This window comes from Myxine glutinosa, chromosome 10 (genome assembly GCF_964187855.1).
Source record: "Myxine glutinosa chromosome 10, kmMyxGlut1.1, whole genome shotgun sequence".
NCBI classification, from domain to species: Eukaryota; Metazoa; Chordata; class Myxini; order Myxiniformes; family Myxinidae; genus Myxine; species Myxine glutinosa.
Window position 1 is genome coordinate 64,291,581 of NC_136270.1, and position 16,658 is coordinate 64,308,238.

The window sequence follows — 16,658 nt, forward strand, 5'->3', positions numbered from 1 at the left end:
TTTGAACACCTGGCTTTTAAACTCTCTGGTCACACAGTCAGTCATGGCAGTCGTCTACCGCCCTCCCAAACCACACCCATCATTCCTGTCTGACTTCTCTTACTTTCTGACCCAGCTCTGTTCCTTCTCCCCCTCAATCCTCCTCCTCGGTGATTTCAATATCCACATGGACTCCACTGACTCCACAATAACCAATGACTTCACTGATTTACTCACCTGCTTTAACCTCACTCAACATGTCAACTTTCCTACCCATAACCGTGGTCACATTCTCGACCTTGTCTGCTCTACTGGACTAATTTTGCACCATCTCTCTAGCTCCGACCTCACCCTCTCTGACCACTTAGCCATCACTATGACCATCAACATCCCCACCCCAGCACCAAGGCATTATCGCATTATCAACTTCCGAAAGCGAAACTCTCTTTCACCTACCTCATTCTCATCCACCCTCTCTGAAAAAATATCCACTTCTCCCTTCGTTGACCTCCACACCCCTTCTGACCTCACTGACTACTACAACCACACTCTCTCCTTCTGCCTCGACCAGCTTGTGCCGATAAAAACCAAAACAGTTTCTTTCACCCATTCTGCTCCCTGGTTTACCCCTGAACTCCGCCTGATGAAAACTCGTGCTCGCCAACTTGAAAGACTCCGCAATAAAACAGGTCTCACAATTCACTCCCAAACCTACAAGGACCACCTGCAGCACGACAAAGATGCCCTCTCCCGTGCCCGCTCCGCCTACTACTCTCAAATTATCCACTCTGGCTCCGGAAACCCAAAAGCACTCTTCTCTACAATAAACAAACTCCTCAGCCCCCTGGACACCACCACCCAGTCATTCACAGTAGACAACTGCAACTCCTTCCTTTCATTCTTCCAAATCAAAATTGACAACATCTACAACAGCTTAACCACCACCGCACCTGCTCCCCCTCAAAGCACCTGCCCCCCCTTATCCTGCCAACCCCTGTCTCCGTTCTCCCCAACTGACCTCTCTGAACTCCTCATAGGAATGAAAACTGCCACCTGCACTCTGGACCCCATCCCCTCCAGCTTTGTCAAGGCCTCCCTTCCTGCTCTCTCTCCACTTATCACTGCAACATTAAACTCCTCCTTGTCTACAGGCATCGTCCCACCATCCCTCAAAATTGCTGCTGTTACCCCCATTCTGAAAAAACCTGGACTCAACCCTGACACCCTAAATAACTTCAGACCCATCTCCAACCTACCCTTTCTGTCAAAAGTTTTGGAACGTGCTGTAGCCACTCAACTCAAACATCACCTCTCTGCCAATAACCTGTATGAAACATTCCAATCCGGATTCCGCTCCAACCACAGTGCTGAAACTGCTCTCCTCAAAATCACCAACGACCTTCTCCTCTCCTCTGACGCCGGCAACCTCAACATTCTCATCCTCCTCGACCTCAGCGCCGCCTTTGACACCATCAATCACACCATCCTCCTCACCCGACTTGAAACCACCTTTAACATTACCGGCACTGCCCTCTCTTGGATCAAATCTTACCTCTCTGACAGACGCCAGTTCATCTCCATCAATAACTGCAAATCCCCCACTGCGCCCCTCCCCCAAGGTGTCCCCCAAGGTTCAGTTCTCGGCCCCCTTCTCTTCATCCTGTACCTGTCCCCCCTTAGTCACTTAATCCGCCGTCATGGTCTCCAATTCCACTGCTTCGCCGATGACATCCAGCTTTTCATCTCCACCAAGTCAATCTCCACCGCCACCCACTCTATCCTGACAAACTGCATCACTGAAATAAAATCCTGGCTTCAAATCAACTTCCTCAAACTTAACTATGATAAATCTGAAATAATCATCATTGGCCCAAAAACGCTCACCAAATCCACCCATAACGTCGCCCTCAACATTGACGGTTTCCCAGTATCCACCTCCCCCCACATCCGGAATCTTGGCATCATCTTTGACCAAACCCTCTCCTTCGAAAAATACACTAAACAAATCACAAAGACAGCCTTCGTTCACCTGAAAAACATCGCCCGTCTCCGTCCATCCCTCTCCTCCATGGCTGCAGAAACCCTCATCCACGCCTTCATCACCTCCCGTCTGGACTACTGCAACAGCCTCCTCTATGGTTCACCCTCAATAATCATCAATAAACTCCAATACATTCAAAACTCCGCTGCCCGTCTACTCACCCATTCCCAGACCCGTGACCACATCACCCCCGTCCTTTATAAGCTTCACTGGCTCCCCATCCCCCAGAGAATCCAGTACAAAATCCTCCTCTTGACCTACAAAGCCCTCCATAACCTGGCCCCATCCTACCTGACTGACCTCCTCTCCAGACACACTCCCACCCGCAACCTCCGCTCTGCTGGCACCAACCTCCTGTCCCCCCCCCATCCAGACCAAATTGAGATCCTGGGGGGACAGGGCCTTCTCCATCGCTGCTCCCACCCTCTGGAACTCACTACCTCACACCATCAGAGACTCCTCCTCACTCACCACATTCAAAACATCACTCAAGACCCACCTGTTCAACACTGCATTTAACATTTAACCCACAGCATTTAACCCCTGACTATCTCTTCTCCTTCTCCTTCCTTTTGCTTTGATAATTATTTACCTATTTATTTTTGTCTTTTTGCACTTGTTTTTTGTACTCTGTCAAAGCGTCTTTGGGCTTCTTGAAAAGTGCTATATAAAATAAATGTATTATTATTATTATTATTAATATTATTAATCATCCACTTTCTAAACTCCCCCCTCACCCCTCCCCTTCAAATCTCCCCCCTTTCCCCTCCCCTCCTAAACTCCCCCCTTGCCCCCTCCCCTCCTAAACTCCCCCCTTGCCCCTCCCCTCATAAACTCCCCCCTAACGCCTCCCCTTCAAAACTCCCCCCTGACCCCTCCCCTTCAAATCTCCCCCCCCTACCATCCCTCTCCAATTCTCCCCCCTATCCCTCCTTCTCAAAGCTGCCTCCTCCCCACTTCGACTCCCTTCTATCTCATACCTCCTCCAACCTTCTATTTTCCTCTGCCCCACCTCAAACAACCCCTCATTGTGCCTCTTCCCATTACCATCAAACCTTTCATCCTCCCCATCCTTCCCTTTCTTGTAACTCTTCTGTAATCTCTGACACACTGTCAACTGCTCTCCCTACACCCCCCTCTTGCTCCTGAAGATCCTTCATCTGACCCTACCCCTCCCCTCCCCTCTCCTCTCCTGCACCCGATGCTCCCCCTCTCTCCTCATTAACGGTATGGACCTCAAACATCCGGGACCTTCACTCAAACCTGATTGAGATCTCCATTCAGGTTACTTCTGACAATCCCGACTTGATCTGCTTCACAGAAACTTTCCTCCTTCAAGATGTCTCTGATTCCTTAATATCTCTTCACTGGTTACTCCCTCCTCCGGGATGATAGACCTGAGCCTCGTCCTGGTGGTGGGTGGCTATCTTTATCAAAAACTCTCTTCCTCACTCTCCTTGCACTGCTCTCTCTCCACCCCACCCCCAGGAGTACCTCTGGCTACGGCTTCCTCTCCGCTCCCACCTTTTGTTCATATATGTTCTGTACCGTCCTCCAAACAGTGATGACTCCATTTACATTTCGCTGTCTGACAACATGGACCAACTTCTATCAACTCATCCCAACTCTCTCTTCCTCATATGTGGCGACTTGAAATGTCATCATGCCAGCTGGCTGGGTGTGGGTTCATCTCTCACCAGCCATGGCACCTCAGCAAAGGACTTCTGCGACTCATTGGGACCGACACAATCTGTCAATTTCCCGACCCGGATCTCAGTCAATGGAGTATCTTCAGACCCGGATCTCAGACTTTTTGTGTGATTGATGTTAGCTCTTTCACGAGCCTCGATCGTGTATACAAAAAAAAAAATCCTACGATTTTTAATTATTGTCAATTAATTTGTTCTTGTCATTCAAGATATAAAATGTTGTTCTTGTCAATGTGTAGTTTATATTCCATGGCTTTGATTTCAGTTGTTGGAGGAGTTCCTTTATTCCGATGTTGTTTGTTGCCAGATCAGAATATCACGATTTGTTATGTCCTATTTAAAATGTGGGCAGACCTGGTGGTGTAATGGTTGCAGAGTACGCAGTGAGTCTGCGAGGTCAGTCGTTCAAACCCTGTCCAAATCATCCAAAATAATTTTTTAAAGGTACGTGCTGCTTCCTTGCTTCATGTTCAGCATTTAAAAGGATAGAGCACGGGACAGCCAATGGTGGGAAGGCAATGGCAAACCACCTAGTGCAACCTTTGCCAAGAAACTGCTTCGGCAGTACCAACGCTCTGTTTAAGAGTACGGTACCTCAAAATCAAAATCAGTTGAAATGTGAGTTGTATATTAATTACATACTATTGGAAGTAGACATTGACATTTAGCTCTTCAGACTGTCCATTTGCAATAACCTTTCATTTATTTGTAAATTATTTTTATCCCTGGTGTTGGGCTAGCGGCTAGGGTGCCGGCTTAGGATCCTAGGATCCTGGGTTCGAATCCCGGTCGATCGCTGAATTAACGCCAGGGGGGTTGACTCAGCCTGTCATCCTTCCGAGGTCGGCTAATTGAGTACCAGTTCACTGGTAATTCCCTGTTTGTCGTTAAAGGCGGCAAAAAGGGTTGGCGTCAGGAAGGGCATCCGGCCGTAAAACATTGCTTCAAAAAGGGGACCGAAAAACAACAACAACCACGGTTCCCGAAAAAGGCCAACCCCCGCTTTGCGGGGAAAAATGGCCTCGAAAGGTGGGTTTATTTTTATTTTTATTTTTTTTTGTTGTAAATTACATCCCGTACTAGATCACAAATATCTGCCAGACCAGGTTATTACATCCACCACCGAAGATGGACGGAGATTATGTTTTCACCCTTGTCTGCATTGCTGTCTGCTTGTCTGTGAACAGGGTGTGTCAAAACGTTATGGACAGATTCGGACGACATTTGGTGGACACTTTGGGTTTGTGACAAGGCCAAAATAATTCAATTTTGGTGAAGATCGGGATGTGGATCCAGATACTGGAATTTTTTAAAGTGATTCTTTCTTGACCATTGAGAAATAACCATTATATATATAACGGGATATCTCAAAAATTTGTGCACACCTTATGACAATACTAGGTGGATGAGGTGGGCAGGTGACAAGAACAAGCCCATTAGATTTTGGTTAAGGTCCAGATCTGGCCTATCGGTGGATCCAAAACGTAAACTGTTCAGCCTGGTGGAAGTTTGCGCTCTACCAAGTGCCAATCTGATTTTACATGTGCCGATGTTGGTTGTGTCATGTGAAAAACATATTTTGTACGGATCAACATAACAAAGGGGATACACTTTTTATGGAGATTTGTTTTGATTTGCAGAGAGCTAATGTTACAACAATCAAAATGGTTGTTAAAATGCGATTTTCCTGCACTGCTCTGAGGGCTTGCCCCATATCCATGCCAAGACCTCCACCACACAATGAGAAAACTACCTAATATAGTACAGTACTGAGTGCACTACCTGATATAGCACAGTACTGAGTACACTACCTGATATAGCACAGTACTGAGTACACTGCCTGATATAATACAGTACCGAGTACACTGCCTGATATAGTACAGTACCGAGTACACTGCCTGATATAGTACAGTACTGAATACACTACCTGATATAAATACAGTACAGAGTGCACTACCTGATATAGTAGCCGGCGAAGACGGTGTTGTGAATGAACGCGTACGTATTATGTTGAAAAAACAGATTTTGCTGGATCCTTTGAGAATTCCGAGCTTTGACGCACCAAATCGCTCAAGGGAGGCCGCCATCTTGCGGATGCGGAAGTATGCATAAAAATTGCGATAAAGTTCAATAGGAGTTTGTTTCACCCGTCTTTTTTTGATTCACAATCTTATGCACCTCTAATTTGTAATTAAAATACTTTAAGACCAACCTCGTTCCCCGGGCCCACATGGGCCCTGGTTATCCTCAACGAAAATCGTCACCAAACACCGGAACCAATGAGATTCAAGCATTTGAAAAAATATTTCAAAAACCAAATCGCTCAATGGAGGTCGCCATCTTCCGGATGCGGAAGTATGCCTAAAAAAATTGAGAAAAAGTTCAATAGGAGTTTGTTTCACCCATCTTTGTTTGATTCACAATCTTATGCACCTCTAATTTGTAATTAAAATACTTTAAGACCAACCTCGTTCCCCGGGCCCACATGGGCCCTGGTTATCCTCAACGAAAATCGTCACCAAACACCGGAACCAATGAGATTCAAGCATTTGAAAAAATATTTCAAAAACCAAATCGCTCAATGGAGGTCGCCATCTTCCGGATGCGGAAGTATGCCTAAAAAAATTGAGAAAAAGTTCAATAGGAGTTTGTTTCACCCATCTTTGTTTGATTCACAATCTTATGCACCTCTAATTTGTAATTAAAATACTTTAAGACCAACCTCGTTCCCCGGGCCCACATGGGCCCTGGTTATCCTCAACGAAAATCGTCACCAAACACCGGAACCAATGAGATTCAAGCATTTGAAAAAATATTTCAAAAACCAAATCGCTCAATGGAGGTCGCCATCTTCCGGATGCGGAAGTATGCCTAAAAAAATTGAGAAAAAGTTCAATAGGAGTTTGTTTCACCCATCTTTGTTTGATTCACAATCTTATGCACCTCTAATTTGTAATTAAAATACTTTAAGACCAACCTCGTTCCCCGGGCCCACATGGGCCCTGGTTATCCTCAACGAAAATCGTCACCAAACACCGGAACCAATGAGATTCAAGCATTTGAAAAAATATTTCAAAAACCAAATCGCTCAATGGAGGTCGCCATCTTCCGGATGCGGAAGTATGCCTAAAAAAATTGAGAAAAAGTTCAATAGGAGTTTGTTTCACCCATCTTTGTTTGATTCACAATCTTATGCACCTCTAATTTGTAATTAAAATACTTTAAGACCAACCTCGTTCCCCGGGCCCACATGGGCCCTGGTTATCTTCAACGAAAATCGTCACCAAACACCAGAACCAATGAGAATCGAGTATTTGAAAAACTATTTCAAAAAAGCTTTTTACCACATTTCGGACGCTGAAAACAGCATCAAATATTCTAAAATTGACGAAGAATTATTTTTTAGAAATCACGCAGCCGTCGGGGATAGTTTTTCACGGCCGGAAATATCCGAAGTTGAGACGGAATTCACGGAATTAATCAAGGAGGAAATTTTATAAATTTTAAACTCATGCAGAATGCAAATGGTGTCATTTTGAACTAGGTACGGTACCCTACTACACCTACCTACTACCAACTACCTAACCTACTGATGCCATAATGATGGGTAAAATAGTGGCAAGAGGCTTTGGCTTCGCCGGCTCATTGTGGCTTTGCAGTCGGGTACTAGTAGCCGGCGAAGCCGGTGTTGTGAATGAACGCGTACGTATTATGTTGAAAAGCCAGATTTTGCTGGATCCCTTGAGAATTTCGAAGCTTGACGCACCAAATCGCTCAATGGAGGCCGCCATCTTGCGGATGCGGAAGTATGCATGACAAATTGAAAAAAGTTCAATAGGAGTTCGTTTCACCCGTTTTTTTTTTATTCACATTCTTATGCACCTCTAATTTGTAATTAAAATACTTTAAGACCAACCGCGTTCCCCGGGCCCACACGGGCCCTGGTTATCTTCAACGAAAATCGTCACCAAACACCGGAACCAATGAGATTCGAGCATTTGAAAAAATATTTAAAAAACCAAATCACTCAATGGAGGCCGCCATCTTCTGGATGCGGAAGTCTGCATAAAAAAATTGCGAAAAAGTTCAATAGGAGTTTGTTTCATCCGTCTTTGTTTGATTCACAATCTTAGGCACCTCTAATTTGTAATTAAAATACTTTAAGACCAACCTCGTTCCCCGGGCCCACACGGGCCCTGGTTGTCTTCAACGAAAATCGTCACCAATTACTGGAACCAATGAGATTCGAGCATTTGAAAAAAAAATTCAAAAAAGCTTTTTACCACATTTCGGACGCTGAAAACGGCGTCAAATATTCTAAAATTGACGAAGAATTATTTTTTAGAAATCTCGCGGCCGTCGGGCATAGTTTTTCACGGCTGGAAATATCCGAAGTTGAGACGGAATTCACCGAATTAATCAAGAAGGAAATTTTATAAACTTTAATCTCATCCAGAATGCAAATGGTGTCATTTTGAACTAGCTACGGTACCTACTCCACCTACCTACTACCAACTACCTCACCTACTGATGCCATAGTGATGGGTAAAATAGTGGCAAGAGGCTTTGGCTTCGCTGGCTCATTGCGGCTTTGCAGTCGGGTACTAGTACAGTACTGAGTACACTACCTGATATAATACAGTACTGAGTGCACTTGATATAGTACAGTACCGCCCGATATAGTACAGTACCGAGTACACTGCCTGATATAGTACAGTACTGAGTGCACTTGATATAGTACAGTACCGAGTACACTACCTGATATAGTACAGTACTGAGTGCACTTGATATAGTACAGTACCGAGTACACTACCTGATATAATATAGTACTGAGTACACTTGATATAGTACAGTACCGAGTACACTGCCTGATATAGTACAGTACCGAGTACACTGCCTGATATAGTACAGTACCGAGTACACTGCCTGATATAGTACAGTTTAGCTCTTTCACGAGCCTCGATTCAGTGTGGAAAAAAAAAAAAAAAAGTACCGAGTACACTACCTGATATAATACAGTACTGAGTACACCACCTGATATAATACAGTACTGAGTACACCACCTGATATAATACAGTACTGAGTGCACTACCTGATATAGTACAGTACTGAGTGCACTACCTGATATAATACAGTACTGGGTGCACTACCTGACATAGTACAGTACTGAGTACACCACCTGATATAATACAGTACTGAGTGCACTACCTGATATAGTACAGTGCTGAGTGCACGACCTGATATAATACAGTACAGAGTGCACTACCTGATATAGTACAGTGCTGAGTGCACTACCTGATATAGTACAGTGCTGAGTGCACTACCTGATATAGTACAGTGCTGAGTGCACTACCTGATATAGTACAGTACTGAGTGCACGACCTGATATAGTACAGTACTGAGTACACCACCTGATATAATACAGTACTGAGTGCACCACCTGATATAGTACAGTACTGAGTGCACTACCTGATATAATACAGTACTGAGTGCACTACCTGATATAATACAGTACTGAGTGCACTAACTGATATAGTACAGTACTGAGTACACCACCTGATATAATACAGTACTGAGTGCACTACCTGATATAGTACAGTGCTGAGTGCACAACCTGATATAGTACAGTACTGAGTGCACTACCTGATATAGTACAGTAATGAGTACACCACTTGATATAGTAATATAATACAGTACTGAGTATACTACCTGATATAATACAGTACAGAGTGCACTACCTGATATAGTACAGTGCTGAGTGCACTACCTGATATAGTACAGTACTGAGTGCACTACCTGATATAGTACAGTACTGAGTGCACTACCTGATATAGTACAGTACTGAGTGCACTACCTGATATAGTACAGTGCTGAGTGCACTACCTGATATAGTACAGTGCTGAGTGCACTACCTGATATAGTACAGTGCTGAGTGCACTACCTGATATAGTACAGTAATGAGTGCACTACCTGATATAGTACAGTACTGAGTGCACTACCTGATATAGTACAGTAATGAGTGCACTACCTGATATAGTACAGTGCTGAGTGCACTACCTGATATAGTACAGTACTGAGTGCACTACCTGATATAGTACAGTAATGAGTACACCACTTGATATAGTACAGTACTGAATACATTATACCTCATATAATACAGTACAGAGTGCACTACCTGATATCGTACTGTACTCTGTATAGTATAGACAGTACTGTACAGTACTGTATAGTATAGTACATTATAGTACATGTACATTGATTGTACACCCACAGAACAAACACACATTTCTATTTGACGTGAGTAGTTTCTAAGGCCTACTTCTAGCTTTAAAAAACTGCCTGTCTGATTTTGCCGAATGATGAAAAGAAGAGAAGCACTTATGAGGCCCGCACGAAGGCCTGCCTTTTTACAAAGAAAAAAGGTAAAAAAGTCCAAACATTCGAACAGCCTTGGACGTGCACCTTGACCCCAAGGCCAAGGCACAACGTCTATCAAGGCTGTCCCCATAACATTACACATGCGCCTCAACCCCAAGGCCTCAAAGCACATGGTCATTCAAACACATGCATCCTGACCCCGAAGGGCCGCAATGCATGGTCATACCATTGGACCACTCCTCTCAATAGGAGTGAGTCCACTGACAAGGCTTTACTCCTGTCAGGTAACCAACGTAGGTCAGGTAAGCAACGTGAAAAGAAGAGAAGCGAAGACTGTTCTTACTCACTCATCCACCCATTCACAAACCGCAAACCGCATCCGCAATCCGCATTCCGCACTTCCACTTCGCCGTTGGCGTTGTAAGGGCGGAGCAATCACTTAGCAGAAAGCAACCAATCAGGAACAGCGATCATTGCAGAAAGCAACCAATCAGGAACAGCGATCATTGCAGAAAGCAACCAATCAGGAAACGGCGTTAAGAGAAGACTTTATGAGCATCATTCCCCAAAATGTTACACAGTATAATTAATTATATACACAAAAGTATATAATTACACAGACAGCAAAGAGAGACAGCAACACAAAAGGAGAAGAGAGAAGGAAACAGCAACAGGTAACCCGAGGTGTAACGATGGAATATCAGAATCACCGCCAAAATAATCCCACAAAGGAAGTTTTAAAATGGAATTGTAAAACAAAACAAGTATAATTATGTTAAAAACAATCAAAGTTTTGAAAGTGTAAAACACATTTTAAGAGTTTTTGGTTTATTTACCTCACCTTTGGCACTCATTACCTTCTCTCCCGTGTGATCGATGACAAAACGAGCATCAAGATATTTCATTTGGATTCCTCCTCATTCCTGATCGATCAGCGTCTCGTGATCTAATCCGCGACTTACAATATTGTCTCTTCATTGTGATGAGGTTAAATCTTGTACACGTCACTACGAAAGAGGTGAAATAAAGATGTTTTACACGTCACTACGAAAGAGGTGAAATAAAGATGTTTTACACGTCACTACGAAAGAGGTGAAATAAAGATGTTTTACACGTCACTACGAAAGAGGTGAAATAAAGATGTTTTACACGTCACTACGAAAGAGGTGAAATAAAGATGTTTTACACGTCACTACGAAAGAGGTGAAATAAAGATGTTTTACACGTCACTACGAAAGAGGTGAAATAAAGATGTTTTACACGTCACTACGAAAGAGGTGAAATAAAGATGTTTTACACGTCACTACGAAAGAGGTGAAATAAAGATGTTTTACACGTCACTACGAAAGAGGTGAAATAAAGATGTTTTACACGTCACTACGAAAGAGGTGAAATAAAGATGTTTTACACGTCACTACGAAAGAGGTGAAATAAAGATGTTTTACACGTCACTACGAAAGAGGTGAAATAAAGATGTTTTACACGTCACTACGAAAGAGGTGAAATAAAGATGTTTTATACGTCACTACGAAAGAGGTGAAATAAAGATGTTTTACATGTCACGACGAAAGAGGTGAAATAAAGATGTTTTACACGTCACGACTAAAGAGGTGAAATAAAGATGTTTTACACGTCACGACTAAAGAGGTGAAATAAAGATGTTTTACACGTCACGACTAAAGAGGTGAAATAAAGATGTTTTACACGTCACGACTAAAGAGGTGAAATAAAGATGTTTTACACGTCACGACTAAAGAGGTGAAATAAAGATGTTTTACACGTCACGACTAAAGAGGTGAAATAAAGATGTTTTACAAGTCACGACTAAAGAGGTGAAATAAAGATGTTTTACATGTCACGACTAAAGAGGTGAAATAAAGATGTTTTACACGTCACGACTAAAGAGGTGAAATAAAGATGTTTTACACGTCACGACTAAAGAGGTGAAATAAAGATGTTTTACATGTCACGACTAAAGAGGTGAAATAAAGATGTTTTACACGTCACGACTAAAGAGGTGAAATAAAGATGTTTTACACGTCACTACGAAAGAGGTGAAATAAAGATGTTTTACACGTCACTACGAAAGAGGTGAAATAAAGATGTTTTACACGTCACTACGAAAGAGGTGAAATAAAGATGTTTTACACGTCACTACCAAAGAGGTGAAATAAAGATGTTTTACACGTCACTACGAAAGAGGTGAAATAAAGATGTTTTACACGTCACTACCAAAGAGGTGAAATAAAGATGTTTTACACGTTACTACGAAAGAGGTGAAATAAAGATGTTTTACACGTCACTACGAAAGAGGTGAAATAAAGATGTTTTATACATCACTACGAAAGAGGTGAAATGAGGATGTTTTACACGTCATTAAGAAAGAGGTGAAATAAAGATGTTTTAAACGTCATTACGAAAGAGGTGAAATGAGGATGTTTTACACGAAATACTCTCCTCAATTACAATACTCTATGCGATACGGTAAATATATGTATATGTGTGTGTTTGTGCATGCTTTGTGTGTGGTGTGTGTGTGTGTGTGTGTGTGTGTGTGTGTGTGTGTGTGTGTGTGTGTGTGTGTGTGTGTCAGGGGGGGGTTGGTGGGAGGGAGTTGGTTATACTGCTTGATTTGGTCATGATAGGTGGTTTGCTTATGGTGGGCGGTTTGGCCATGATAGGTGGTTTGTTAATGGTGGGTGGTTTGGCCATGATAGATGGTTTGGTTTGGTGGATAGTTTGGTTACGGTGGTTGGTTTAGTCATGGTGGTTGGTTTGGTTTGGTGGGTGGTTTGGTTATGGTGGTTGGTTTGGTTGGGTGGGTGGTTTGGCCATGATAGATGGTTTGTTTATGGTGGGCGGTTTGGCCATGATAGGTGGTTTGTTAATGGTGGGTGGTTTGGCCATGATAGATGGTTTGTTTATGGTGGGTGGTTTGGTTACGGTGGTTGGTTTGGTCATGGTGGTTGGTTTGGTTTGGTGGATAGTTTGGTTACGGTGGTTGGTTTAGTCATGGTGGTTGGTTTGGTTTGGTGGGTGGTTTGGTTATGGTGGTTGGTTTGGTTGGGTGGGTGGTTTGGTCATGGTGGTTGGTTTGGTTTGGTGGATCGTTTGCTCATGGTGGTTGGTTTGGTTTGGTGGTTGGTTTGGTCATGATGGTTGGTTTGGTTACGGTGGTTGGTTTGGTTATGGTGTTGGTTTGGTTATGCCAGTTGGTTTGGCTGCAGTTGCTGGTTTGGCGATGTCAGGTGGTTTGGTTATGGTGGTTGGTTTGGTTACGGTGGTTGGTTTGGTCATGGTGGTTGGTTTGGTTATGCCAGTTGGTTTGGCTGCAGTTGCTGGTTTGGCTATGTCAGGTGGTTTGGTTATGGTGGTTGGTTTGGTTACGGTGCTTGGTTTGGTTATGGTGTTGTTTTTGTCATGGTGGTTGGTTTGATGTGGTGGGTGGTTTGGTTTGCTGGGTGGTTTGGTCACAGTGGTTGGTTTGGTCATGGTGGTTGGATTGATCATGGTGGTTGGTTTGGTTTGGTTTGGTGGTTGGTTTGGTTATGGTGGTTGGTTTGGTTGGGTGGGTGGTTTGGTCATGGTGGTTGGTTTGGTTTGGTGGATCGTTTGCTCATGGTGGTTGGTTTGGTGGGTGGTTGGTTTGGTCATGATGGTTGGTTTGGTTATGGTGGTTGGTTTGGTTATGGTGGTTGGTTTGGTTGGGTGGGTGGTTTGGTCATGGTGGTTGGTTTGGTTTGGTGGATCGTTTGCTCATGGTGGTTGGTTTGGTGGGTGGTTGGTTTGGTCATGATGGTTGGTTTGGTTATGGTGGTTGGTTTGGTTATGGTGTTGGTTTGGTTATGCCAGTTGGTTTGGCTGCAGTTGCTGGTTTGGCTATGTCAGGTGGTTTGGTTATGATGGTTGGTTTGGTTACGGTGGTTGGTTTGGTCATGGTGGTTGGTTTGGTTATGCCAGTTGGTTTGGCTGCAGTTGCTGGTTTGGCTATGTCAGGTGGTTTGGTTATGGTGGTTGGTTTGGTTACAGTGCTTGGTTTGGTTATGGTGTTGTTTTTGTCATGGTGGTTGGTTTGATGTGGTGGGTGGTTTGGTTTGCTGGGTGGTTTGGTCACAGTGGTTGGTTTGGTCATGGTGGTTGGATTGATCATGGTGGTTGGTTTGGTTTGGTGGGTGGTTTGGTCATGGTGGTTGGTTTGGTTTGGTGGGTGGTTTGGTCATGGTGGTTGGTTTGGTTTGGTTGGTCGTTTGGTCATGATGGTTGGTTTGGTCATGGTGGTTGGTTTGGTTATGGTGGTTGGTTTGGTCATGGTGGTTGGTTTTGTCAGGGTGGTTTGTTTGGTCATGGTGATTGGTTTGGTTTGGTGGTTGGTTTGGTCATGATGGTTGGTTTGGTTACGGTGGTTGGTTTGGTTATTGTGTTGGTTTGGTTATGCCAGGTGGTTTGGCTACAGTTGGTGGTTTGGCTATGTCGGGTGGTTTGGTAATTGTGGATGGTTTGGTTATGGTGGGTGGTTTGGTTATGGTGGGTGGTTTGGATATGGTGGGTGGTTTGGTTACGGTGGTTGGTTTGGTTATGGTGGGTGGTTTGATTACGGTGGTTGGTTTGGTTACGGTGGGTGGTTTGGTTTTGATGGGTGGTTTCGTTATGGTCGGTGGTTTGGTTATGGTGGGTGGTTTGGTTATGGTGGTTGGTTTGGTTATGGTGGGTGGTTTGGTTATGGTGGGTGGTTTAGTTATGGTGGGTGGTTTTGTTATGATGGGTGGTTTAGTTATGATGGGTGGTTTAGTTATGGTGGGTTTTTGGTTATGGTGGGTGGTTTGCCTTTGCCTTTCCAGCAGTCAGTCAGAGCAGGAATAAATAATTTGTTCATGGTGCTTGTGATAACTCGTCACAGTCACTTTCATCCTTCCTCAACACATGACCAAACCATCTCAACCAGTTTCTCTTCACAGCATCAATCACAGGCTCTATTCCCATAATCTTTCACAATTCATCATTTCTCTGCCTCTCTCTCAACGATACTCTGCACCTCCACCGAACCATTCGCATTTCCACCCTTTCCAGCCTTCGTTGCTGCTCTACGTTCATTACCCATGTCTCGCTCCCATAAATCATAACACTTCTCACACATGCAGCATACACCTTTCCCTTCAGCTTCAACGACACTCCCCTCCTCGGCAGCACGCCACTCAGTTCCCGAAACTTCTTCCATGCACATCTCACTCCAGCAACCGTTGCCGAGTCGGATCCACCTTCTCCATTCAGCATGTCTCCGAGGTAGCAAAATGTTTTCACACTTTCCAGCTTCACGCCGTCTCCAAGATCCAACTCAACATTTCCTCCATCTGCAGCTCCCTCCGTGCACACCTTACACTTGAATGTAGCTGCCACACTGGTTAATGCCCTCTCAAACCACTACATTTTTTATGAATCCACTCAGCGCACATTGTACATTGAATGGAGTTCACTCCGACACCCTTCCTGCACACAGCACAGGGCCACTTCCCAGTTCTTTCCACCTCACCACATGCTTTACCACTTGCCATCACCGTCGTCTTTCCGATATTCACCTTCAGACCTTTTGTCTCCATACATTCCTTCCACTTGTTCATCTTCTCCTTTAGTCCATCCATACTTTCCGCAATCAACATCAGATCATCTGCATACAACAACTCCCACGGTAGACCCTCATTTACGTTCTGAGCCAGCACCTCCATCACAGCTACAAATAGTAGTGGACTTAGTACCGACCCCTGATGCACTCCCACCTTCACCTCAAACTCACCACTGTTCCCGTCCTTCGTCCTTACAGCTGTGCGCGCTCTTTTGTACATTGCCATCACAACTCTGATCAACCATTCCTCCACTCCTAACTTCCTCAATGCCCATGTCAATACTTGGTCATGGTGGTTGGATTGATAATGGTGGTTGGTTTGGTTTGGTGGGTGGTTTGGTTTGGTGGTTGGATTGATAATGGTGGTTGGTTTGGTCATGGTGGTTGGTTTGGTTTGGTGGGTGGTTTGGTCATGGTGGTTGGAACCCAATCGAATGCTTTCTCCAGATCAACAAACCCAAGAAATAACCTCTTCGTTGCATACCGTTAGGATATCCTGTTTGCCCTTTTTGCTAATATAGATGGAATGTAATGAGTGTTGAGATGAACAAATGAGGTTAGATGGTTAGAGAATAAAAAGGTTAGAGATATCAGCAAAAACAAAGCACCAAAAACAAATGAAGTATCCATATGAAAGAGGCAGAGTCTTTCACAAATACAAACAACTAAAAAGGCGGTTAAAGCGAAAAAAATATGAGCTGGGCCAGACTGTTATGTTCTTGACTCCTGGTCCAGGTCACTTGCGCGTATCGATTGATATATCCATGTATGTTCTTTTTACACAGTCTTGGCATATGCTTTCACATCAACGATCACGGAAAGTACTCGCACTACCAAAAAGAGGAAAATGTGGGATGTGTAAATATGGAAAGGGTAGGAAATGGATGGGGATTCCACAACCGGCCATTTTGAGGAACTAAGTAAACAAAGCATT

At 43.9% G+C, this 16,658-nt stretch overlaps 1 protein-coding gene across 2 annotated transcripts in view; it reads right to left on the reverse strand.

The window, feature by feature from the left end:
* Positions 1–10,530, reverse strand: part of TECPR1 (tectonin beta-propeller repeat containing 1) — an 83,607-nt gene extending 73,077 nt beyond the window's left edge. Inside the window, exon 1 of one of the 2 annotated variants that reach the window (XM_068126843.2) lies at positions 10,455–10,530. The gene's annotated coding sequence lies outside the window, so the exon portion shown is untranslated. Of the gene's footprint in view, positions 1–10,450 lie in introns of both variants that reach the window. The other variant, XM_068126844.2, reaches the window with a different exon arrangement.
* Between the last annotated feature and the right edge of the window lie 6,128 nt (positions 10,531–16,658).